Here is a 25,096-nt window from a genome sequence, read left to right on the forward strand (position 1 = left end):
AGGTCGTTGGTAGAAGCAGGGTGCCGGTAGTGCGTCTGGAATTGGTGGGTTCTCAGTCTCGCTGACTTCAAGAAATGAAGCTGCGGATCCTGGCGGTGAGTGTTACAGCTCTTAAAAGCAACCTGTCTGAAGTTGTAGCAGCGTGCCTGGAGTTGTTCCTTCATTCTGGTGGGTTTGGCATCTGGCTGGCCTCAGGAAGCTATAGACCTTCCCGGTGAGTGTCAACTCATAAAGGTGGCAGGGGCCCAAAAAGTGAGCAGTAGGAAGGAAGGAACAAAGTTTCCACATTATGGAAGGAAACCCAAGCGGGTTACCGCTGGCTGGGGTGGGTGTGTCCTGCTTTTATTGCCTTTTCTGGCCCCACCCACATCCTGCTGATTGGTCCATTTTACAGACAGCTGATTGGTCCGTTTTGACAGAGCACTGATTGGTGCGTTTACAAACCTTTAGCTAGACACAAAAGTTCTCCCAGTCTCCTACCCCTTTAGCTAGACGCAGAGTGCTGATTGGTGCGTTTACAAACTTTTAGCTAGACAGAAAACTCCAGGTCCCCACCTGACCCAGAAGCCCAGCCAGCTTCACCTCTCAATGGCACTCACCCCGGGAGTTTGTGGCATCTATCCTGGGCACTCTGGCAGCCCAGAGGGAGCTCTTCCCCCGATCAAGCCCAGCAGGCGCCAAGTGCGGGGCGCGGGGCGCGGGGCACGTTGTCATCTCTCAGTAGGAGTAAGGTGCAGGAGGCGGGCAGGTTCCGAACCTGATGCTGTAAAGGCTACCAGAAGTCTGGGTCCCAGCCCCTCTACAGGTGCAGCCGCTCGTTTCGCCCGGTGCGCCAGGTTGCAGTTCCTGCATTTGCTCCTTTTGGCTACACAGAGCAAGGAAGCAGCGCACGAATGCAAGGTCGGAATGGCCGGGGTGCGACCAAGGGGACTTCGAGAACTGCCCTGCCTCCCCAGGTTCCCCTGGCAGAGCGCGCCACCCCCCACCCTCGCGATTTTTCAGAGGCCAGGCCCTGTGGAGCTGGGCCTCTGCGGAAGGGGTCCGGGCAGGGCAGAGAGGAGGAGGGAAAGACCTGGGTAGGGAAGGGGGCCAAGAGAGCCTCAACATCCAGGTTAGTGGATAGGCTGGGGGTCCTGCAGGGCTATCTAGGAAGAAATGTAACTATGTGGAAAAACAGGAATTGGAGAGGAGCGAGGAAGAGGAGTTGGTTACCAGGCAGCAGGTGGTGCCTTAGGCAATCATAGGGGCTGGGAGGCTGGTTTCTCATTGTCAGGCCCTGGGCTGGTAAGTTTCCAGGAACTCAAATGAAACAAATGTAACTTTAAGACTAGCGGGATCAATTTCTCTGTTTATTCAAGGAAGCTGTATACATCGGGTCTACGGGAGAATTGGGCCCCTTTCAGCCTCATGCGAGGGAGCTGTAAGGGTGGGTGCCCTTCCCCCCTCTACACAGGGGCACTCTTAGGATGTGGGACTGGCAGCAGAGGAGAGCGAGCAGCAGAGAGGAACTGGAGCCCCAAAGAATCTAATTTCCCCCAAAGAAATGATGGCCATGAACATATACAGCCAGGGGGCCTGCGCTGGGGGATTGTGGGCTGAGGTTGGATGTGGGTTCTGGGCCTCTGTGGGGAAAGTCCTCCGTTCTCTCCCCATCCCCCAGCTGCCTCTTGAGGTCTGGCCTGCATCTAGGCACAGAGAGATGGAGGAAGGGAAGCCCATGCGGCCTTGGGGTGGGAGGGGGAAGGAACTGGAGCCTGGGGCACCCCCGGGCCAGCTGCTTGTCCCTGCTGTGTCTTGGTGGGGCTCAGGGCTGAATCTGCAATCTGCACATCATTCTGTGGATTTGAAGTCAAAGTGAAGTCACCCTCGCAGGCAGGAGAGGGAGCTGCCAAGACGGGCTGCCTCAGACTCAGCCAACTGCTATGTCCAGAGCTGGCCAGCTGAGAGGGAGGTGGTGGTGGGGGGAGTCAGGGAGCGGGGGCAGCCAGCCCAAGAGAGCTAACCTGAACCACAGGACCAGGTACTGCCTGCCACCCACCCTCGCCAGGGTGGACAAAGCTGGAGTTGGCCACAGGGAGCTCCCCAGGGTGCAGACGGGCCCCATCTCTGGGGCTAACAGCTACCCAGGCTGCACACTCAGGCCTATGCCCAGGGAAGGGACCTGATAAGAAGGAAGAAGCTGGTGGCAAGGGGCGCATGGAACTTTTGGTAGCAAACAAGGTCCTGTTGTTGTAACCGAGCGAGTTATAGAGAAACGCCACACTGTGAGACTAATTCAGGAGTCCTTTATTGCCGGCGACTGAGAGATGGCTAGAGCTCAAAATTCTCTCAGCCTCAAAGAAGGGGCTAGATTTCTTTTTATACCTCGGTCTAAATAGGGGAGGGGGAGTCTAGCTGGAGCAATTTTTACAGAAGCAGAACAGGCAAAAAGTTAAAAGATAAATGGTTATAGAAACAGTTACAGGAAAACAAACAGTTCCAGGTGCAGGGGCTTAAACTATCACAAAGAGATAAATGCAGGGGCTTTGGGTACCATCAACTGAGCATGTGTCCAGGGGCTGCTGGTACAGCTTGCCTCAGTATCTTATCAGTAAGCGCATTCCTGAATGTGCTTGGAGTCAGCTTGCACCAGTTATGTCCTTAAGGGAGGGGGGGACAAGGGGCTGCAAGCGAAGAAACCAAAATGGAGTCTGTCCGGCTCTCTCAGCTAAGAGAGAATCAATCAGGTTAAAACAAGGTAGGGTATCACGTTTCCCACTCGTGTTTTTGGGGAATCAAATCATTGATTCCTCGGTTATAACAAGGGCGTTATATTGGGTTCTAAAATACATGAGTTTGACAGAAGCTATGTGTTGCTTTGTAAAGTTAAGAAACCAATTTAATATACAAGGTCCGAAGACTAAACAAGAGGAGAAGGGGTCCCGCCAACCCAGCAATTACAGTAGTTAGCCAGGGATTCCAGTTAAACAGGCTTTGGTACAAGGGGGTGTTACTTTCCTGTTCCTGCTGGCGTCTATCTACATTTTCTTGAACGTTTTGAAGAGTATTTTTTATGACTTCAGACTGATTGGCATAGAAACAACTTTCTCCTAGAGCTGCACATAACCCTCCTTGGGAGAGAAATAGCAGATCTAAGCCTTGGCGGTTTTGAAGAACTACTTCAGCTAGAGACTTTACCTGGGCATGCAGTACATTTATGGCTGATTGGAGATTGCTTAAATCAGCACCTACTTGTTGAGATAGGGATATTAGTCCAGTTTCTCCTTGAATCAGGGCAGTCGTGCCAATGGCTGCTGACCCAGCTATGCTAAGGCCGGCCAGAAGGGGTACAAGGAGTGGGGCAGCTCGGCGAAACTTGGAATGCAATTCAGGGGGAGCAATGAGAAGTTGTCCATCTGGCCCACTGTACACGTAGACCTGGGGGAGTACATGCACCAACATGCATAGGAGAGGTCCAGGTTCAGTCCCATTGATGCAGCGAGTGAGGCCTGAAGTGCAGGCCAACCAGGTATTGTTGGGTGCCTGGTAGGAGACTGAGGTGTTTAAGGAAGTAAGTAGAGACTGATTACAGGTAGCCTGAAAGGGAGAATCAGATAAGTTATACCCTGCACTGATTAGACAGGAGGCATTCCCTGACACGTCTCCTAGTGTAAGGGCATGGGGGCGTGTATGACAAGAAAGTTAATTTTTAGCATGGCTTCTACTCCTAATCCATGGGGTTTGGCCTTTAGGCACAACCAGCAACCTCGGGCTAGTTTAGGCTGGGTGAGATTAAGGAGGTGATGTACCCCGTCCAGAATGGACATCAGGCTGGGTTGGAGGTGATGTCATTGCAGCTGAGGTCTAGGAACCAGGAATGATGGCAGGACAGTTAAATCGACCCTGTCTGGGTGTTTTTGGAACATAGGGTCACCTAAATCAGTTAAAGGTCCGATTGGCTCAGGAGGGCTCCATGGGACAAGGACCTTTTTCTGGATGGTGAACATAGTTCCAACATCGAATCCCGAAATATAAAGCCTTAATCCCCATGACATGCCATAATACCATTGAGTTAAACTAGGGTTACAGACAGTTATAGTAAGAGAATTGCAATTTCCTATAGTACACGGTCTAGGATGGGAAGTGCGAGCTATGGAAAGGGTTGAGGATTGGGTTGATCCTCCGGAGTAAGTGGCCAAGGTTACACATGTCCAGTGAGGGCAGAAAAACTGGTAAGAATCTCAACAACTAGAGTCAGGGTGATTTCCAGGACAAAGGTAAAAATCAACACTCTGAAGCTTTTTTTCTTCACCCTTAGAGTTTCCACATCTAGTCCAGCTTCTAGTGTGTCCAAACCCTGCAGCAAGGTCGACGTTCCCCGCTCCCGTGCTCAGCAGATTGCGTTGTTCTTCATGGTACGGGTAGGTTCTGGGAACAGAGCACGTAAATCAACTACAAAAGAGAATTCCTTGGAGGTTCCCGCTTTCCAGGTGGTGTTTGCAAAGACACATCCTGTGGTGAAGGAAGTGAGGAGAAAAGAGTAGGAAGGGGCAGAGGACATAACAGGTGGAAACAGAAGAGGTAAATAAAAAGAATTAATTTGATGGCTTCACTCGACTTAGGCACAGTTTTAAGGGGCCTGGCCCAGGCTTGGGGACCCATGTTTCCTGCTGGGCTTTGTTGGCCTTTTTGATGCGAGAGTGATGAATCCGGGCAGGAATGCCATCCACCTTCAGAGCCGTCAGTGTGGTGAGGATGATAGTATGAGGTCCTTTCCAGGCAGGAGTGAGTCCTTCTGGAACTTTTTAACATATACCCAGGTCACCCAGCTGGAAAGAGTGGCAGGTCCCCGTCTGGTCAGGAACTGGATTGGGATGAGCTCCCCGGACAAGCGGCTGGATGATGTCTCGTACCTGTTGGAGAGACTGCAGGTACTGTAACAAATTAGCCTGTGAGATTTCTGCTAAATGGGTATCCCTTAGCTTAGGCAAGATAGGCGGAGCCCTTCCATACATTATTTCAAAAGGTGAAAACCCAGCCCAGTAAGGGGTGTATCTTACTCTAAGGAGGGCTAAGGCGGAGATTTACCTAATTCTCATTAGTCTCTAGGATTAATTTAGTAAGAGTACTTTTTAGGGTGTGGTTCATGCATTCTACCTGGCCGGAGATCTGGGGTCAATAGGCACAATGGAGCTTCCACTGAATGTTTAACACCTTACTGACCAACTGAGCTATGGATGAGGTGAAGGCAGGTCCATTATCAGACCTTGTGGCAACTGGCAGTACATGTCAAGGGATGATTTCATTGAAAAAAAGCTTAACTACTGTGGTGGCAGTTTCGTTTTTGGTGGCAAATGCCTCAGTCTATTCAGAAAAGGTGTTTACTAGCACCAGGAGGTATTTATATCCTGCCTGGTGCAGTTTTATCTCTGTAAAGTCAATTTCCTACCTTTCTCTTGGCGAGCCTCCCCGGAGGCGGTGACCTGGGCTGGGCTTAGGACCTTGCTTGGTGTTTATGTGATCACAAGCCATACACCAGAGAGCTGCTTGGTTAGTTAAGTCCTGAAGGTGGGGGATCTTGAAATGGCTCCTTAGAAGCTGCGCCAGTTTTACTCCTCCTTCCTGATTTTTTACTGGCCTGAAGATCCGAAGCTTGTTTTTCTTCCTCTGGGGAGTATTCTGGATGGTCTGGCAAGTCAGGTTGTGGAAAGGACACAGCAGGCAGCAGGGTTAAAGGCATGACCGGGAGCCGAGCTGCCTCTCGAGCTGCAGAGTCTGCTCTTTGGTTACCACGAGAAACGGCCTTGTCTTCTCTTTGATGTACTTTGCAGTGAATTACAGCCACCTGTTGAGGGAGCCAAACAGCTTCAAGCAGGGCCAAAATTTCTTTGTTTTTTAGTCTTTCCTACTGAGGTGAGTAGCCCTTGCTCTTGATAGATGACTCCATGTACATGTACAGTAGCAAAAGCATACCTGCTGTCTATGTAAATGTTAATATGTTTGTCCTTACCCCATCGGAGGGCCTGAGTGAGGGCAACCAATTCAGCCCCCTGTGCGGAGGTACCTGCCGGCAGTGCCTGGGCCCACAGTATATCTGTCTCTGTAGTAACGGCTGCACCAGCCTTTCATACTCCCTGTTCAAGGATGTTGCTACCGTCTGTAAATACAGTGGCATCTGCCTCCATTACAGGCACATTTTGGAGATCAGGTAGGCCAGTTTCCATAGATTCTAACAGTTCTTGGCAGTCACAGACAGGTGTGGTAAGGTCTGGATCAGGGATCAAGGTAGCTGGATTTAAACACTTTGTGGGAGAGAAAGTTAAACAAGGCTGATCTAACAGTAAACTCTGATACTGCAGGATGTGAGCATTTGACATCCATTTGCTAGAAGCACTTTGTAGCAAAGTCTCTACTGCATGAGGAGCCGTAAGGGTTAAATTCTGTCCCAGAGTCAGTTTATCAGCCTCCTGGACCAGGCTTGCTGTCGCCGTGATGGCTTGCAGACAACTTGGCCACCTGGAGGCCACAGGGTCCAGTCTCTTAGACAAATAGGCCACTGGGCGTTGCCATGGCCCTAAAGTCTGAGTGAGTACCCCTTTAGTGACTCCCTGGCTTTCATGAACGAAAGGGTGAAATGGTTTTGAGATATTTGGGAGGGCAAGGGCAGGGGCCTCTGTTAATGCCTTCTTTAGATTTTGAAAAGCCTTTTCTTCTTTGTCAGTCAAAACTAGTGGGCCATTCCCTCCGGTAGTGGTGTACAGGGGCTTGGCAATTTCCGCAAACCCCGATATCTATAGGCGACAGTACCCACTGCCCCCAGGAATTCACATACCTGTCTCTTAGTGGTGGGAGTGGGGATTTGCAGGATGGCTTTCTTTCGAGCACTAGTGAGTGCCCTTTTTCCCTCGTTTATCTCATACCTCAGGTAGGAAATGCTGGGAAGACAAAGCTGGGCCTTCATGGCTGAGACCCGATACCCGAATTCCTGAAGGAAGTAAAGTAGGTCCCTAATATGTTGCAGGCAGCTGTCAGTAGTTTCAGTAGCCAAAAACAGGTCGTCTACAACAGGAGAAGAGTGCAGTTAGGGTGACTGGCTTGGAATGGTGTAAGATCCTGTTAGAGGGCTTTCCCAAAAAGGGTGGGGGAATTTTTTAAATCCTGGGGTAACCAAGTCCAGGTTAATTGGGTGGTGTCTCCCGAGCCAGGATCTGTCCATTCAAAAGCAAAGATAGGTTGGCTTTTGGGGGCCAGAGAAATAGCAAAGAAAGCATCCTTTAAGGTAAGGACAGTGTACACCATATGTTCTGGTGGGAGCTGGCTGAGTAAAGTATAAGGGTTAGGGACAGTTGGATGGATGGTGAGTGTCCACTTGTTAACTTACCACAAGTCCTGTACAGGCCGGTAATCATTTGTTCTGGGTTTTGGGATGGGCAAAAATGGAGTATTCCAGGTGGACTGACATGGTGTGAGTATACCAGCTTGTAATAGTCACTGAATGTGGGGATTGATTACCTCTCTAGCCTGCTGACTCATAGGATATTGTTTTACCTGGAACAGCAAGGTGGTGGCCCAGAGTCCTACCATCACTGGCGGATGGTGCTAAGCCAGTCCCGGGGGGTTTGACTTGGCCTAGACTCAAGGACAGAGAGTCTGTAAATCCAGTAGGAGAGGATTAGTTTTATTTTCTGGTGGTTGTGAGGGTGAAACTAAGAGATATTCCTCTGACAGAAGGGTGGTTACCAGGAGCTGAGCAGTAGGGGGCGATGTGTCCCCTAACGTGAGGTGAGCTTGTTGGGCTGAGAAGGAGATGGACACCTGTAATTTATGGAGTGTGTCTCATCCGAGGAGGGGGAAGGGGCACTTTGGGACCATGAGGAATGAGTGGGTTACTCTTTTCTGTTCCAAACTCACCTCTTGTGAGTGGGTGACAGGATATTCCTGAATAGCTCCAGTAGCCCCTTGCACAGAGACCTTTTTATTAGAGACACTGCCCAAGGGTGTTTGCAGTACTGAGTATTCTGCACTGGTGTCAATTAGGAAGCGTGCAGGCTGGCCCCCCACTGTGGCGGTCACCACGGGTTCCAGGGGTCCAAGGGAGAGGAAGCCCAAGCCCCATCAATGATCAGATTCCTCCACTGCGGGGAAGGTGAGGATCTTTTTCTTTTCTGGTTTCTCCTCTGGCTTTAATGGGCATTCCTTTTTCCAATGTCGCATTTGCTTGCAGTAAGCCCATTGGTTTCATTGTAGGGGAGCCTGCTCACCTTTTTGGCCTTTCTGGTAGAGACCTGAGGTCCCCTGGCTGATGCTGTGTGATGGGGGCCCTTCCTTCTTAGCTCCTTGGATGGCAGCCACTAAGATCTTTGCTTTTTTGATGCTTTGTCAGCAGCCCTTTCAGCTGCCTGATCTGCCTGTTTTTGCTTTTCAAACTCTCGCTTGTGAAAAACTTTCTGGGCTATCTCTAAAAGTTGGCTGATGTTCATTCTAGCAAATCCTTCCACGTTTTGTAATTTTCTTTTAATATCAGGGGCTACCTGAGCCACAAATGCCAAATCAATAGCATGGCTATTCTTGGGAGCTGCTGGTTCAAAAGGGATGTAAGTCTGATAGGCCTCTTGGAGGCATTCTAGAAATGCTCCTAGTGACTCATCAGGCCCCTGGACAACTTCAGTCATCTTAGACAAATTTAGGGGTTTTCAAGCAGCTCCCTTGATACCCACAAGGAGATACTGGTGAAAATCATCCAAAGCTGTCTTCTCACCTGAGGAGTTTGGATCCCAATCAGGCCAGGTAGAGGGAAAAGCCTCCTCACAGAGGTCTTGGGCTTCCTCCTCTGGTCTACGAGCTGATGTAAGGAAATACTTTCTGGCTTCTCTTTATTGGGGAAACCAGCCCCCGATATTTCAACGTAGGTTCTTTTCTATTTTCCCTAAGTGTCAGCCGGTCTGAGAAATAAAGGGACAGAGGACAAAAGAAATTTTAAAGCTGGGTGTCCAGGGGAGACATCACATGCTGGCAGGTTCCGTGATGCCCCCCAAGCCACAAAACCAGCAAGTATTTATTATGGATTTGAAAAGGGGAGGGCGTGTATGAATAGGGTGTGGGTCACAGGGATCACTGCTTCACAAGGCAGTAAAATATCACAAGGCAAATGGGGGCACAGCGAGATCATAGGACCGGGGCAAAATTAAAATTGCTAATGAAGTTTCATGTCCCACTGGGCATGCATTTTCATTGATAACATCTTATCAGGAGACAGGGTTTGAGAGCAGACAACCAGTCTGACTAAAATTTACTAGGCAGGAATTTCCTCATTTCTAATAGGCCTGGGGGCACTACGGGAGACCAGGGCTTATTTCATCCCTTATCTACAACCATATAAGACGGACATTCCCAGAGCGGCCATTTTAGGTACCTCCCGCTAGGAACGCATTCTCTCTCTCAGGGCTGTTCCTTGCTGAGAAAAAGAATTCAGCAATATTTCTCCCATCCACTTTTGTAAGAAGACAAATATGACTCTGTTCCATCTGGCCCCTCAGGCAGTCAGCCCCAATGGTTATCTCCCTTGTTCCCTGAACATCACTGTTATCCTGTTCTTTTTTCAAGGTGCCCAGTTTTCATATTGTTTAAACACACATGCTTTATGAACAATTTGTGCAGTTAGTGCAATCATCACAGGGTCCTGAGGTGACATACATCCTCAGTTTATGAAGGTGACGGGATAAAGAGATTAAAGTAAAGACAGGCAAAGGAAATCACAAGAGTATTGATTGGGGAAGTGATAAATATCCATGAAATTTTCATAGTTTTTGTTCAGAGATTGTAGTAAAGACAGGCATTAAGAAATTATAAAAGTATCAATTTGGGGAACTAATAAATATCCATGAAATCGTCACAATTTATGTTCTTCTGTCACAGCTTCAGCAGGTCCCTCCATTTGGGGTCCCTGACTTCCCGCAACATCTCTCCCTTTCTTTTTATATAAATGTGCCATGGCAATGAAGGCTTGTTCGTTGTCTTAATTTTGAGGCAGGATTCTTTGACTGGTCCAGCACACTAAAGACAAGCCGATTAAACAGAGAAACATAATTCAAAAATTTACTACAGTGGAGCCCCCAATAGACTTAATCCTAGTCATGGGGTTTAGTCCAGAAAGATTTTCTGCCACCTGATCTAACGCCTTAGCTCCAGACACAATGGATAAATGAGCTTGAGAGGCTTCAAAAATTTATTTCTTTAATTTAGTTATGTCCAGTGATATATTATCTTCCCTATCCAGAAGGTGTCCTTTGACCATTTCCTATGACTGATCAGTCTCATTGTAGGAATATGGGGTGATACAGAAATCCGAAGTATTCCAATCACACTGCATTTGCAAGCGATGTTTGAGACTCACTACCCAATCTCCAAGCCAAACAACAGACTGTCTTAAATCATTAATTTGATTACCCAATTTTTGATCAATGCCTTGTTGAGAATTCCACATTTGGGTGGAATAGGCTTGCCAATCATTAACAAAATGAGCCGTTTGAATAGATTGATGTAACGCCATTCTGGCAGTGGTGGCCAGTGCAGTGACTGTAATTAGGCCCAGGATCACAGCGATTAAAGTGAAAACAAATCGCTTAGATCTTTTTAGAATTTGCTGTCAACACTTCATTAATTAAATGTATCGAGGGGGAGGATTCCCAAGGTCTGGGCAAAGTTACCAGAATCCAGATTCCTTCTCGAGCTCGAACCAACATTTCACTTTTCCTGGAGTCAAAATGGGAGTTAATGCAAGTGTATAAATGACAATTAATGCATTGGACAGTTTGATTGTTTGTCCAGATTTTGATATTTCCCACTAACAGCGTGTAAGGAGGCTTAGCACAACTCTGTATGGGAGCAGTCAGGTTGGAGGTAAGTAAAACAGAATGTCTGGATCTACGTTGATACTGAGAGAGGGGGTTGGTAGTGGGGACAACAGACAGAATAGTTTCCCCTTCCCATACTCACAGTCCAGACATGGTAATAGCCAATTTCCAAAGTTCTGGGTGTTCTGGGCTCAGAATGGGGAGTATCATATGAGGCCTCGGGGGGGGGGTAATGCCTTTATCTTCCTATTTCAAGGGAAAGAATAAGCTGAACCTCCTATGCAAAGTAGAATGATGATTCTTATTTTCCCGATTAGAAATAAAATAAGTAGCCTCCAGGCATTTCCTTCCGCCAGAGGAGCAATTGTTTTTTAAATAGCCCTTTGGTGCCCAGTCTATTACTAAACCATATGAGTCATTTTTTAATATTACTGCATGTGAGTTAACACAATCTTCCCAAATTAAAGTTTTAGATGGGCCCTCAACATTTTTAGGGCATGGTTTTCCTGCAGGTTTATATTGAAAGTATGGGGTATCGCCAATTACTCCCCCTTTCATTTGTTTTAAAGGAGAAAGGGAGAGGCCAGAGACCAAATGTCCTAGTTCCTCTGTAGCTGATCTCTCCAGAAGATAAGTGGCCCAGACTTGAGTTTCTAGATGGATACAACCAGGTGCATGTCTGAGGCACAGATAGGGTGTTTATAACCCATGGTAACATTAAATTCAGTGCCTTCTTCTGGTTGAGCAGGGCAATGGTCATCTGTAGCTCCAGGAATCCACACACTGTCATTAGTGTAGATTTCTGCAGGAGCATCCATCCAGGTGAGAGATCAAATAAGTGGAGGAAAAGGCACATAAACCCACTAAGGATAATTTTGTGTAGCAGGTAAATCAGTGTGAGAGGAAACTGGTGAGAAAGAAAGTATAAGGGGAGAATTATTAAATAAAACCTAGTGTAAGCAAGATTCAGTGCTGAAGGAGCAAAAGAAGAACAGAGGGATGTTATTTTTAGACCAATAGAAATGGTGAGATTTGTAGGTTTGTAAGGAGAAAAAGGTAATTAAGAGAAGTGGGATTAGTTAGCTAGGTCGGCGTTACCATCAGGGAGGATTGAATCAGACCCATTGTGATTTGGTGTGCCAGCTTCTGAGGAGTTGGCACAGATCTCACCATGTCTGATGGCGGTCTCTGACATGGACGTTTTTTCCCTGTGGTTTTTGTCGTCAGTATTCACATGAAGCTTGAATCTCCTAGTGGGTATCCAGACAGGGGATTGATGATCTCCTGGTGAAACACAAGCATATCCTCTCCTCTGCATTATAATTGTGCCAGGTTCCCAGGTATTAGTTTGGGAGTTTTTCCATAACACTGGCTTGCCTTCGTTTAGGGAGAATTTTTTGCCTGTATAAGGGCGTTTGGCTGCAGTTAGATTATTATCTTTAGGAACATTAAAAAAATTTAAAGTAAACAATGCCAAATGTAACTGGGAGTAGGGGGTAGTTAAATTATGTTTTTGTTGTTTAGACTGTTTGGACAATTGAGTTTTTAAGGTGTGATTGGCCCGTTCCACCTCAGCCTGTCCCTGAGGATTGTAAGGGATTCTGGTAATATGGGAAATTCCCCATTGTTGCATAAATAAATCAAAAGCCTTACTAACATATCCAGGGGCATTGTCTGTCTTTATTTGATATGGAAGCCCCATAACTGCAAAGCAAGAATTCAGATGTATTTTAACATGGGCCGTGCCTTCCCCTGTTTGGCAAGTAGCCCAGATAAAACCTGAGAAGGTATCTACAGAGACATGCACATATGAAAGTCTGCCAAAGGAGCTAACATGAGTCACATCCATTTGCCATAAATCATTAGGAGTAAGGCTTCTGGGATTAACACCAGATTCCTGATTTGGAAGTATGAAGACCTGACACTGAGGGCAGCTGTGAACAATAAGCTTAGCCTCTTTCCAGGTAAGAGCAAATTTATTTTTTAGTCCAGCAGAATTGACCTGAGTGAGATTATGGAACTCCTGAGCTTCTTGAATTGCAAAAGAGACCAAACAGTCGACTTTATGATTGCCAGCAGACATGGGTCCTGGTAAAGTGATATGAGATCTAATATGTGTAATATAAAAAGGGTGTCTACATTGGCGAACTGCCTGTTGTAACCTTGAAAATAAAGAAGCCAATTCAGAATTATCAATATATTTGATAGCGGTTTTTATATTTTTAATGGCATGTATAACATAAGCAGAATCAGAGACGATATTTAAAGGTTTGGGGAAATCCTCTAAGGCAGTAATCACAGCAATTAACTCTGCCTTTTGAGCAGAGGTATAAGGGGTAGAAATAAGCTTGTCTGTAGGACCCACATAACCAGCATTGCCATTACTGGAGCCATCAGTGAACACTGTAATGGCCTCAGGAATGGGCTGATCTTTGGTTAATCGAGGGACCACCCAAGACGTCATTGTTATAAAATCAAACAATTTGTTCTTTGGATAATGACGTCAATAATGTCAACAAAATCAGCCAAGTGAATTTGACACAGTACAGAATGTTGAAAGGCACCTTGAACTTCGGGCTGATTTAAAGGAACTACAATTAAATTTGGATCAAATCTGGAAATTTTAAGTATTCTACACCGAGCCTGTCCAATTAATATGGCTATTTGGTCCAGATAAACAGACAAAGTTTTCGACACAGAATGAGGAAGAAAACACCACTCCACTAAATCATTATGTTGAACCATTAGCCCAGTAGGGGAGTGCAATGAAGTGAAAACTAGAAGCTGAAAAGGCTGAGATGGCTGTACTCTAGATAACTGGGTGGTCTGGATTCTTTCCTCTATGAATTCCAGTTCCAGTGAAGCCTCAGGGGTCAAAGTCCTGGGACTGTGAAGATTGGAATCTCCCCGCAGTGTCGAAAACAAGTTAGACAGCGCATAGTTTGGAATGCCTAAAGTAGGTCTTAAATAATTAATGTTACCCAAAAGTTTTTGGAAGTCGTTTAAAGTTTTCAAAGAATCTCTCCTAATTTGAACTTTTTGAGGTTGAATACGTTGTTTATCAACCACCGTTCCTAAATATTGAACAGAAGTGGTTTGTTGAATTTTATCCTGAGCGATGTGTAATCCAGCCTTTGTAACATGGCAGCTCAAACTTTGATAACAGTTAATTAATTCTTTATCAGTGGGGGGCAGCAATTAAAATATCATCAATATAATGAAGAATATAGGCTTGGGGAAATTGGGCTCAAACTGGTGAAACACCTGTCCAACATAAAGCTGGCAGACTGTAGGGCTATTCAGCATTCCCTGAGGAAGTGCTTTCCATTGATAATGAGCTGCAGGCTCCTGATTATTGATAGATGGTACAGTAAAAGCAAATTTTTTGCAATCTGATTTATGTAAAGCAATATAAAAAAAATCTTTAAGATCAATAACTATGAGAGGCCAATTTTTAGGTATTAAAGCAGGGGCAGGTATGCTGGGTTGGATGGTTCCCATAGGTTTAATTACAGTGTTAATGGCCCTTAAGTCGGTTACCATCTGCCACTTGCCTGATTTCTTTTTTACTAGAAACACAGGAGAATTCCAGGGGGAAAGAGCAGGTTCCACATTTCCAAATTGTAACTGTTCAGAAACCGAGTGAGTTAAAGCCTGCTGAATACAAACGGGTGTGTCAGACTTCCATTGTAAAGGAATAGGATCAGGAGGTGTGGCAGCGGCCATCATTAAAAAGGATAACCTAAACCAGCCCTGTCTTCTTTTACAGTAATTGGAGGGGTTTAGTAATCCCTTCGTGTTTTGGACCAAGACCAAGTCCAAGAACAAACCCCATGTTTTCCATCATATGCTGACTGGGAGCACTATAAGAGTTATGTGGAATAATTTCAGCACCCCATTGTGCCAGTAAATCTCTACCCCAAAGATTAATGGGGATTGGTGTGATATAAGGCTGAATTGTACCCTTTTGACCATCAGGGCCAGTGCAAGGCAAGATAAATGTGCTCTCATAAACTTCCTTGGCTTTTCCAACACCTACTAGTCCCATGTTAGTGGGATGTTTAAGCCAGGAGGAAGGCCATAAACTAGAGGAAATAACAGAAACATCCGCCCCAGTATGTACTAGGCCCTCAAACTTTCTTCCTTGAATGTGTTTGGTGCAGGTGGGCCATTGTTTAGAAATTACATTAATCCAATAAGTGGCCTTTTCATCACCAGAGCCCATCGCAGGGCCACATGTCTTATCTCCTTTGTTTAAAATGGTACTAGCTAGTAAAAGCAATTGAGCAATTGACTTACTGGCTGGAATGGAAACAGGAACCTTGGCAGACATGATTAATTTAATCTCATCAACGGAATCAGAATTAATGAGACCAGTATGAATGGTAATTCCTTTAGGAGAGGTGGATGCCCTACCTAACACCAGGCCCACTGAACCTTGAGGTAAAAGGCGAGTGACCCCTGTGGGGACAATTAAAGGCAAAGAGTTAGGTAGTAAATTTAGAGGAATAGTACTACAGAGATTGACCGCTCTGCCCCCTACCATGGAGGTGGACAAGCATTGTACTGAGACAGAAGGAGAGGCTAGGACCCATTTGGGTTGGCTGTAGGTAAATTTGTTTGGCTGGGGTCTGCGTTGGGACCACCTGAAGTGGAAACACAATGTTGGTCTGAGTCTGAAGCATTCCATTTGATATTGGGGCCTGAGACTGGCCCCATTCCCTGTTTCCTTGGTGTTGTGGCAGGGGGTTTCCATCTATATCATAGTTAGCATGGCAATTATTTGCCCAATGTTTACCTTTGTGACAATGTGGGCAAACAGTAGCAGCAGCATTTGGCTGTGTTTGTTGAGCCAGCTTGGCCACTTGTAAGTTTTTAACAGTGCAATGTTTTCGAGTATGACCAAGTTGACCACAATTATAGCAGGCTCCAAGAAAAGAATTAGTGGGACCAGTTTGGTTGCTGTCCTTCATGGCCTGTGCCCACAGAATAGCTTTGTGGGTCTCTGATCCAATGCCTTCACAAGCTTTAATATATGCAGGCAACACCTCGTGATCGGGTAAGTTTTGTCATTGGACAGAATGCATGGCCATTTTACACTCATGGGTTGCATTTTCAAAAGCTGACATACGAAGGAGAATACCTTCAGCATGCTCATCAGTGACAGATTTTTCAACAGCATCTTGTAATTTAGCTAAAAAGTTAGGGTATAATTCAGTGTGACCTTGTTTAACCATAGTAAAAGAAACAGGAGCTTGGCCTGGGGCATGTAATTTATCCCAAGCTCTCATACACACTCTTGTTACTTGTTCTGTGGTAAGAGCATCAAAGTTTAATTGGGCATAAGTATCAGAGAAACTACTGGAGCCTGTGAGCTGAGCCTGAGTAACTAGAATGCCATTAGTCCGATTTAGCTGAGCCTGCAAACCAGCCTCCTCTGAGCACCAGGTATGAAGTTGTAAATGCTGAGATGGGGTTAGAACAGCTTTTGCCAAAGGGTCCCAGTCTGAAGGAAGCAAAATGACCTCTGTACAAAAAGTTTGTAATACCATTTTAACATAAGGAGAAGTAGGGCCATACTGAGTACAACCATCCTTAAATTCTTTTAAAAAGGTAAGATCGAGAGGTACATAACGACACATTTGTAACCCTTGGAAGTTGGGAGGTTCTAGTGCGACCAGATAAGCCCACACATCTAATCCACTTGTTTCTTTGTTTTGGCATAATAAGTGTTGCAGTGAAGTTTCAAGAGTAGGCATCTGAGATGGAGTCGGCATAGAAGTGACAGGAAAAGCGTGTAGATAAGGGAAACTGAGGGTGAGGGGGTCAGACTGGAATGAGAGTGTGAGGAAGGCGCATTGGGGGAGCAGGAGCAGAAGTATACTGGTGATTAGTGGCATCCATGTGTGAAGAAGGGTACAGAGAAGCAGGCTGAGTGGATGGCAAAGTGACTGGTTGAGAAACCAAAATGACAGGAGGGTGAGGGGCTGAAGTGGATGGGGGAGGGCCTGAAGAATTATAGGTAAATTGTAGTTTGGTCCCAGGGCCATTAGGTGACTCCAGAGGTTTGAAGAGAGAAGAATTAGCATATCTATGGTTCTGGGCTGTCTGAGTTGGGGCTGCGGGAGCTACAAGTACCGGCTCTTTGTGAAAAGAAATAAGATCATCAGCGGGTGACCTTAAGCTGGGGTCACTGGAGTTAGACATTGAATTTTCAACATTGTCAGGTGGGGGAGGAGTAGGCAAAGGGAGAGGCTGATCAGATAACGAAGGCCCTGCAGGAGAGGAAGGTCGAGGAAGAGGTGGACGGTCATCAGATTTAGAAAACTGTGGTAACTGTAGGGGGTCACGGGATTGGTATGTCATTAGGACAGCATGTACCAAGGCCCAATCACCCCAAACAGTGATGGGAACATAATTCCCTGTGGATACCAGTTCCCAGAATGTTGCACCAACATGATCCCATAGTTCTACAGGTAAGATTCCTTTTTCAGGAAACCAAGGACAGTATTCTTCCACTGCCCTGAATAGAGTGATCATATTTTCCATAGGCACTCAACCACCACCCTGTTTTAACAGGAGTTTAATATAGCAGAGATAAGCATGATGTTTAGACTCCGCCTGACCCATAGCTAACCCAGACCATACACAGACTACTCACCAGTCATCAGGGAGTTGAACAAGCGTTTCTGTGGACTGAATGAATGACGTTTCTCTGCACCTACCAAAGGGAATCGGGTTCCCACTTGCACTTGGGAAAAAACACCATGTGGGCACCAGGTATCGGGGGAACCAGCCCCCGATATTTCAACATAGGTTCTTTTCTATTTTCCCTAAGAGTCGGCTGGTCTGAGAAATAAAGGGACAGAGTACAAAAGAAATTTTAAAGCTGGGTGTCTGGGGGAGACATCACATGTTGGCATGTTCCCTCATGCCCCCTGAGCAATAAAACCAGCAAATTTTTATTAGCGATTTTCAAAGGGGAGGGAGTGTAGGAATAGGGTGTGGGTCACAGGGATCACGTTTCAGAAGGCAATAAAATATCACAAGGCAAATGGGGGCACAGCGAGATCATAGGACCGGGGCAAAATTAAAATTGCTAATGAAGTTTCATGTCCCATTGGGCATGCATTACCATTGATAACATCTTATCAGGAGACAGGGTTTGAGAGCAGACAACCAGTCTGACTAAAATTTACTAGGCAGGAATTTCCTCATCCTAATAGGTCTGGGGGCACTACGGGAGACCAGGGCTTATTTCATCCCTTATCTACAACCATATAAGACGGACACTCCCAGAGCGGCCATTTTATAGACCTACCCTTGGGAATGCATTCTCTTTCTCAGGGCTGTTCCTTGCTGAGAAAAAGAATTCAGTGATATTTCTCCTATTCACTTTTGTAAGAAGAGAAATATGGCTCTGTTCCACTCCACTCTCAGGCAGTCAGACCTAATGGTTATCTCCCTTGTTCTCTGAACATCGCTGTTATCCTGTTCTTTTTTCAAGGTGCCCAGATTTCACATTGTTTAAACACACATGCCTTACAAACAATTTGTGCAGTTAACACAATCATCACAGGGTCCTGAGGCGACATACATCCTCAGCTTATGAAGATGATGGGATTAAGAGATTAAAGACAGGCATAGTAAATCACAAGAGTATTGACTGGGGAAGTGATAAATGTCCATGAAATCTTTGCAATTTACGTTCAGAGACTGCAGTAAAGACAGGCGTAAGAAATTATAAAAGTATTAATTTGGAGAACTAATAAATGTCCATGAAATCTTCACAATTTATGTTCTTCTGCCATGGCTTCAGCAGGTCCCTCCTTTCGGGGTCCCTGACTTCCTACAACAGAAGGCAAAGAGCCTGAGGTGAGGAAGAGCCTGCAGAGTTCCACTCCATTCAGTTTGGGGCTAAAGCAAAGGGCAGAGTGGGGTAAGTGGTGAGAGACAAGGCTGAGTAACTTGACGAGAATCACATTGACATGGGTGTTTTTTTCCATGGTGAAAAATTTGGAACTTTTCCTGAGATCAAATGTAAGCCAATGACACAGTAAATGACAGATGATTTAAAATGTCACCTGTCAAGTGACTGCTTATAAACGGTTATTACTTAGCTAAGTATTTCTAAATGAGCCTGAAGTCTGTTGGCCTTCAGTCTCTACCAAAACCCTGAGAAATTGATGATGCCTTTGTTTTCTGAGAATTTTCAGAAACTGAGAATTGCACAGTGTCATGGCTGACAGTTCCATGAGGATGGCAAAAGTGAAGAAAGTATAGAGCCAGTAAAAAAGAGAGGCATAGGCTTCTTGGAAATTTTTTAAGCTATGGAACATGATGAATTAATGGTGCATAAGGATACTCTTCACTGTGAAAGTTTTTGTTTTCACATCTTTCGTTAGATGTGTGTAAGAAAAAAAACACTTAACATAGCTTCTACTAACCCAACAATGAAAAGGAATGACATTTGCTATTTACACTTTATTTCTAAAATAAACCTAAATTTAATTAATAAATTTTGGCAACATACTTTTCTTTGTTTCTCTGATTGTTTATTCTACACAGTCTGGCTCCATCTAAAATAAGTAAAAATAATAATAATGTTTAAGTTAAATGAGAGACATTATCATGAGAATAATATATCACTTACAAAATATGGCCTTTAGTATTTTTAGTGACTAGACATAATTTGAAGTTTGCTTAAATAGAAAAATAATTACACAAAGTAAAATTTCTACTTATTTTAAGTTTAGATAATAGAGGATATTCCTGTGTAATGCTGTTTAATCTGACAAAAATAGTTAATATTGATCTATTGCATATACATAATTTTAGAAAGGTGGTGTTTTATTAGTACTAAGGTTAAACAATGGCTGAGTGCAGTGACTCATGCCTGTAATCCCAGCACTTTGGGAGGCCAATGTGGGCAGATCGCAAGGTCAAGAGATGGAGACCATCCTGGCCAACATGGTGAAACTGCAGCTCTACTAAAAATACCAAAATTAACTGGTGTGGTGGTGCACGCCTGTAGTCCCAGCTACTTGGGAGGCTGAGGCAGGACAATCACTTGAACCTGGGAGGTGGAGGTTGCAATGAGCCAAGATCACACCACTGCACTCCAGCCTGATGACAGAGTGAAACTCCGTCTCAAAAAAAAAAAAAAATGTTAAGCAATTAAAGTCATATTTTGCAATTTTGCAATGAATGCATTGCTTTGAAATTCTTAGCAAAACTCTGCTCTTTATAAAAGTTTAATCCATTTTTTACTTCAATAAATGTTTTCTTAAAAAGAAATTTCTATTGTCTACTTATAGTAAACTTTTTTTATAGTAAATTGTTCTCTTTTTTTTTCTAGTTTGTATTCTAAATTAAGGTGGTAGCTGTGCAGGTTTCTTCCAAAGGTATATTGAGGGATGCTGAGGTTTGGAGTCCAATTGAACCCATCACACAGGTAGTGAGCACAAGACGCAATAAGTAGTTTTTGAACTCTGGCCCACTCTGTCCCTCCCCATTCTTATTTTCCAGTGTCTATTGTTCCCATGTTTATGACAGTGTACACCCAATGTGTAGCTCCCACATATGAGTGAAAACATGAGATATTTGGTTTCTGTTTCTGCATTAGTTTGCTTATGATAGTGGATTCCAGCTGTATCCATGTTGCTGTAAAGGACATGATTTTGTTCTTTTTATGGCTGCATAGTATTCCATGGTATATATAAAATTTTCCAATCTACCTTGGATTTTCAATCTACCTTGGATGCACCTAGATTGACTCCATGTCTTTGCTATTTTGAATAGTGCTGCAATGAACATACACGTGCATGCATCTTTTTGTTACAATGATTTATTTTCCTTTAGGTATAACCCTAGTATAGTAATGGGGTTGCTGCATCCAATTCTTAGTTCTTAATTTCCAAACTGCTGTCCATGGTAGCTGAACTAATTTACATTGCCACCAATGGTATGTGTTTCCTTTTCTCCACAGCCTCCCCAACATTTTTTTTTTTTTTTGACTTTTTAACAAAAGTCATTCTGACTGGTGTGAGATAGTATCTCATTGATGTTTGGCATTTCTCTGATGATTAGCAATGGTAAGCATTTGTTAATATGTTTGTTGGCCACTTATATGTGTTCTTTTGAGAAGTGTCTGTTCATGTCCTTTGCCCATTTTTAATGGTGTTATTTATTTTTTGCTTATTGATTTGTTTAGTTCCCTTATGGATTCTGGATAATAGGCCTTTGCTGTATGCATAGTTTGTGAATATTTTCTTCCTTTCTTTAGGCTGTCTGTTTAATCCCTTCATAGTTTCTCATGCTCCACAGAAGCTCTTTAGCTTATTTAGATCACACTAGTCAATTTTTGTTATTCTTGCAATTGCTTTTGAGGACTTAGCCATAAATTAATTGACAAGTGTGATGTCCAGAAGAGTATTTCCTAGGTTTTCTTTCAGGATTTTTATAGTCAGAGGATGTACTCTTATGTAAGAAAAGCACAATGCTTTTTTCTTTTTTTGAGATGGAGTCTCCCTCTGTCACCCAGGCTATAGTGCAGTGGTATGATCTTGGCTCACTGCAACCTCTGCCTCCTGGGTTCTAGTGATTCTCCTGCCTCAGCCTCCTAAGTAGCTGGAATTACACATGCCTACCACAAAGCCTTGCTAATTTTTGTATTTTTAATAGAGACAGGTTTTCATCATGTTGGCCAGGCTGGTCTCAAACTCCTGACCTCAAGTGATCTGCCCACCTCAGCCTCCCAAAATGTTGGGATTATAGGCATGAGCCACCACGCCTGGCCAAGTACAAAGCTTTTAACATATAAATGGAAATGAATATTTTAGTGTTTTGTTTAATTCATAAAATGCACTTATTTTGGATTCTATTAAATAATAAACATCCATATGTGGTTAAGTGTTTGGATGCCAGTCATTCACTTGTGATTATGGGTGGGAAGAGTTGAGATGATGCAAAGAAACTTTTATTTTTTATTTTTGAGACAGAGTTTCACCCTATCATCCAGGCTAGAGTGCGGTGGCATGATGTCCACTCACTGCAACCTCTGCCTCCAGGGTTCAAGCGATTCTCCTGTCTCAGCCTCCTAAGTAGCTGGGATTACAGGCACCCACCACCATGCCCGGCTAATTTGTATTTTTAGTAGAGACAGGGTTTCACTATGTTGGCCAGGCTGGTCTTGAACTCCTGACCTCATGATCTGCCAACCTCGGCCTGCCAGTGCTGGGATTACAGGCATGAGCCACCGTGCCCGGCCGCTATTCCTCTTTTAAATTCTCTCAGGACTTCTAAAATCTCAAAATTTTGACCCAGATTCCCTAATCTACATTTCCAGCTCTGACCTTTTTCTTGAGGCCTATTCTTTCTAGTACACATATTATAGACAATATTCTGAACCACATGCTCATACATTGCTACTTGGTGCAGATTACTTTTGTAGATAGTGAATCATGTCTATTTTATGTTGATTCTTATTGATGTTACTTTGCATATAGTGTTATTTTCTAATCTCGAAGGGGGATTCTCACCTTTAGGATATTGACCAGTATACTTTGTCCTTTTTTTTTCCTTTTCTTTTTTTGAGATGGAGTCACACTCTGTCATGCAGGCTGGAGTGCAGTGGCACCATCTTGGCTCACTGCAACTTCCACCTCATGGGTTCAAGTAATTCTCCTGCCTCAGCCTCCCAAGTAGCTGGGACTACAGGTGCATACCACCATTCCTGGCTAATTTTTATATTTTTAGTAGAGACAGGTTCACCATATTGGCCAGGATGTTCTTGAACTCCTGACCTCAGGTAATCCACCTACCTCGCCCTCCCAAAGTGCTGGGATTACAGGCGTGAGCTACCGCACCTGCCCCTTTTTTCTTTTGTAATGAAAACTTTCACATGAGAATCAGATGATCAATTGTTTGCCTTTGTTTTCTTGTGAAGAATTTCCTTTCCATAAAGATATGGCATGATGAAAGTCTTGTTCTAAAGTTTCTTTTGGGGGACACTCAACGATATCATTGGGAAGCTCCAGTCAAGTAGAGGTCTCCCTTCTTCCCAATCCAGATTCTTCATCTCAAATTGGTGCCCACCAAATGTCTTAATCCAGATAGTCTTTTGCTTAGAAATTAATGAAATAAGAACCTTCTGGAGAAGTTAGAGGCTATTGATTGAGCTGGTTTAAAGCTGTCCCTTATTAAATGTTTTACTCCCAAGGCAGAGATCAAAGTGGCTAATAATTCTATGCCTGATGTCTAACTCAATTCTATGGGAATCTATACAAAACGTTTTATTTATGAGACAGAGTCTTGCTCCGTTACCCAGGCTGGAGTGCAGTGGCTTGACCATCGCTCACTGCAGCTTCGATATCCTGAGCTCAAGCGACCCTCCTAACACAGCTTCCCAAGGTAGCTAGGACTATAGGCATGCACCCCTATGCCTCAGATAACTGTTAAATTTTTTTTTTTTTTTGGTAGAGGCAGGGTCTTACTTATATTGTGCTGGCTGGTCTCAAATTCCTGGGCTCAGCACTGTTCCTCCCTCAGCCTCCCAGAGTGCTAGAATTACTGGCATGAGCCACCTCACCTAACCAGGTGTTTCATGGAATGATTTGAGAGGCAGTATCTACACAGAAGCCAGAAGGTTTGTGTCTGAATCCCAGCTCTACCAGATACTAGCTGTGTGACCTTGAGCAAATTAACTCTGTGTCTCTGGTTCTTTATCTATGAAATAGAATAATACCATCTACTTCACTGGGATGTTGGGAAGATTAAACCAGGGACTGACAAGAAGCACTTAGAAAAGTACATGGTACATAGAGAGCTACAGATAAGATTTGCTTAGAGGCACTTAGAAAAGTACATGGTACATAGTGAGCTACAGATAATATTTGCTATTAGCATAATAATGTTTACTGTTTTTATATCTTGACAATTGTATGTGTTAGGCAGGTGGCATTCCAATGGAAGTGGACTTCCTACTTGAAGTAATTTCTTCTTTGAAGCCCATGTCTCATCCAAATTAATATGACAATGTGACCTACCTTCCAGTGGAGACTGACAAAGGAAATTTTTTAAGGTGACTGGTCAGTTGTTCGTGAAGTTGCGTTACAGTAACCTGATAAAATATTTTTGTTACTAATTTTATAAATTGCCTTATTATTAAATTATGTTAATATTTAACTCTAACATGCATACTTTGAAAATTATTACCACACACATAGACTGGCTTTCTTTTCCTCATATGTACACATTCTCCTTTATTACCGAATTCAGTGAGGAACACAGGATGTGTTATCTTCCTGCCAAATTGGAATTCTTTTACATGACAGATGGATTCAGCGCACTATTCGTTCATCTCAGACCCTCAACTCAACCTGACTTCCTCACACATTCAGTCGCCTGTTCAAATCCTTCCGACAGATTCCTATCTCAGAATAAAAGTAAAATTTCAACGGCCTTCAAGGCCCTAGGTAACATGGCCTCTACCTCCTTCCCTGACCTCAGCCCCTACAACTCTGTCCCGTACTCACTTCATTCCCACTCTCCGTGAACTCTGCCGCCCCTCATCAGTCTGAAAAAGGGGAGTCAACGTCAAACTCACAAAGCACAGACAGCTACAAGTGTCTTTCTACTGGGCAAAGTTATATCCAACTGATAGTCATTGAGACTTAAAATATAAATTATGAGCTAATTATTAATAAAAATATTCAAAGTAAATTATAAATACCTACCAGTGGGAACATTAAATCAAAATTTTTTTGCTAAAATTTACCACATTTATTCCAAATTGTGATTTTATAACAAGTAGATGTCTTTAAAATATTAAGTGGTCAGAAAAATACATGTGAGACTGACATATTTTCAGACTTCAGTCACATTGATGTGAATCAAAATAAAGTTACACCAACTAAAGTTATACCAACTAAAGTTTTACCAACTAAAGTTATACCAACTAAAGTTATACCAACTAAAGTTTTACCAACTAAAGTTTTACCGACTAAAGTTATACCGACTAAAGTTTTACCGACTAAAGTTATACCGACTAAAGTTTTACCGACTAAAGTTTTATACCGACTAAAGTTATACCGACCAAAGTTTTACCGACCAAAGTTTTACCGACCAAAGTTATACCGACTAAAGTTATACCAACTAAAATACATGAAACAGCCACCGAAGGAAAAGCACCACAAGACACAGCAACACACTTCAGTTCATCTGCGAAATCTAGAATTAAGTGTCAAAGTGGCTCACTTAATTGA

General features: G+C 44.0%; 1 pseudogene; it reads right to left on the reverse strand.

Moving 5' to 3' along the window:
* LOC129036289 (ankyrin repeat domain-containing protein 18B-like) overlaps positions 1 to 25,096 on the reverse strand; it is a 54,885-nt pseudogene that overhangs the window by 513 nt on the left and 29,276 nt on the right.

Source organism: Pongo pygmaeus, chromosome 4 (assembly GCF_028885625.2).
Source record: "Pongo pygmaeus isolate AG05252 chromosome 4, NHGRI_mPonPyg2-v2.0_pri, whole genome shotgun sequence".
NCBI classification, from domain to species: Eukaryota; Metazoa; Chordata; class Mammalia; order Primates; family Hominidae; genus Pongo; species Pongo pygmaeus.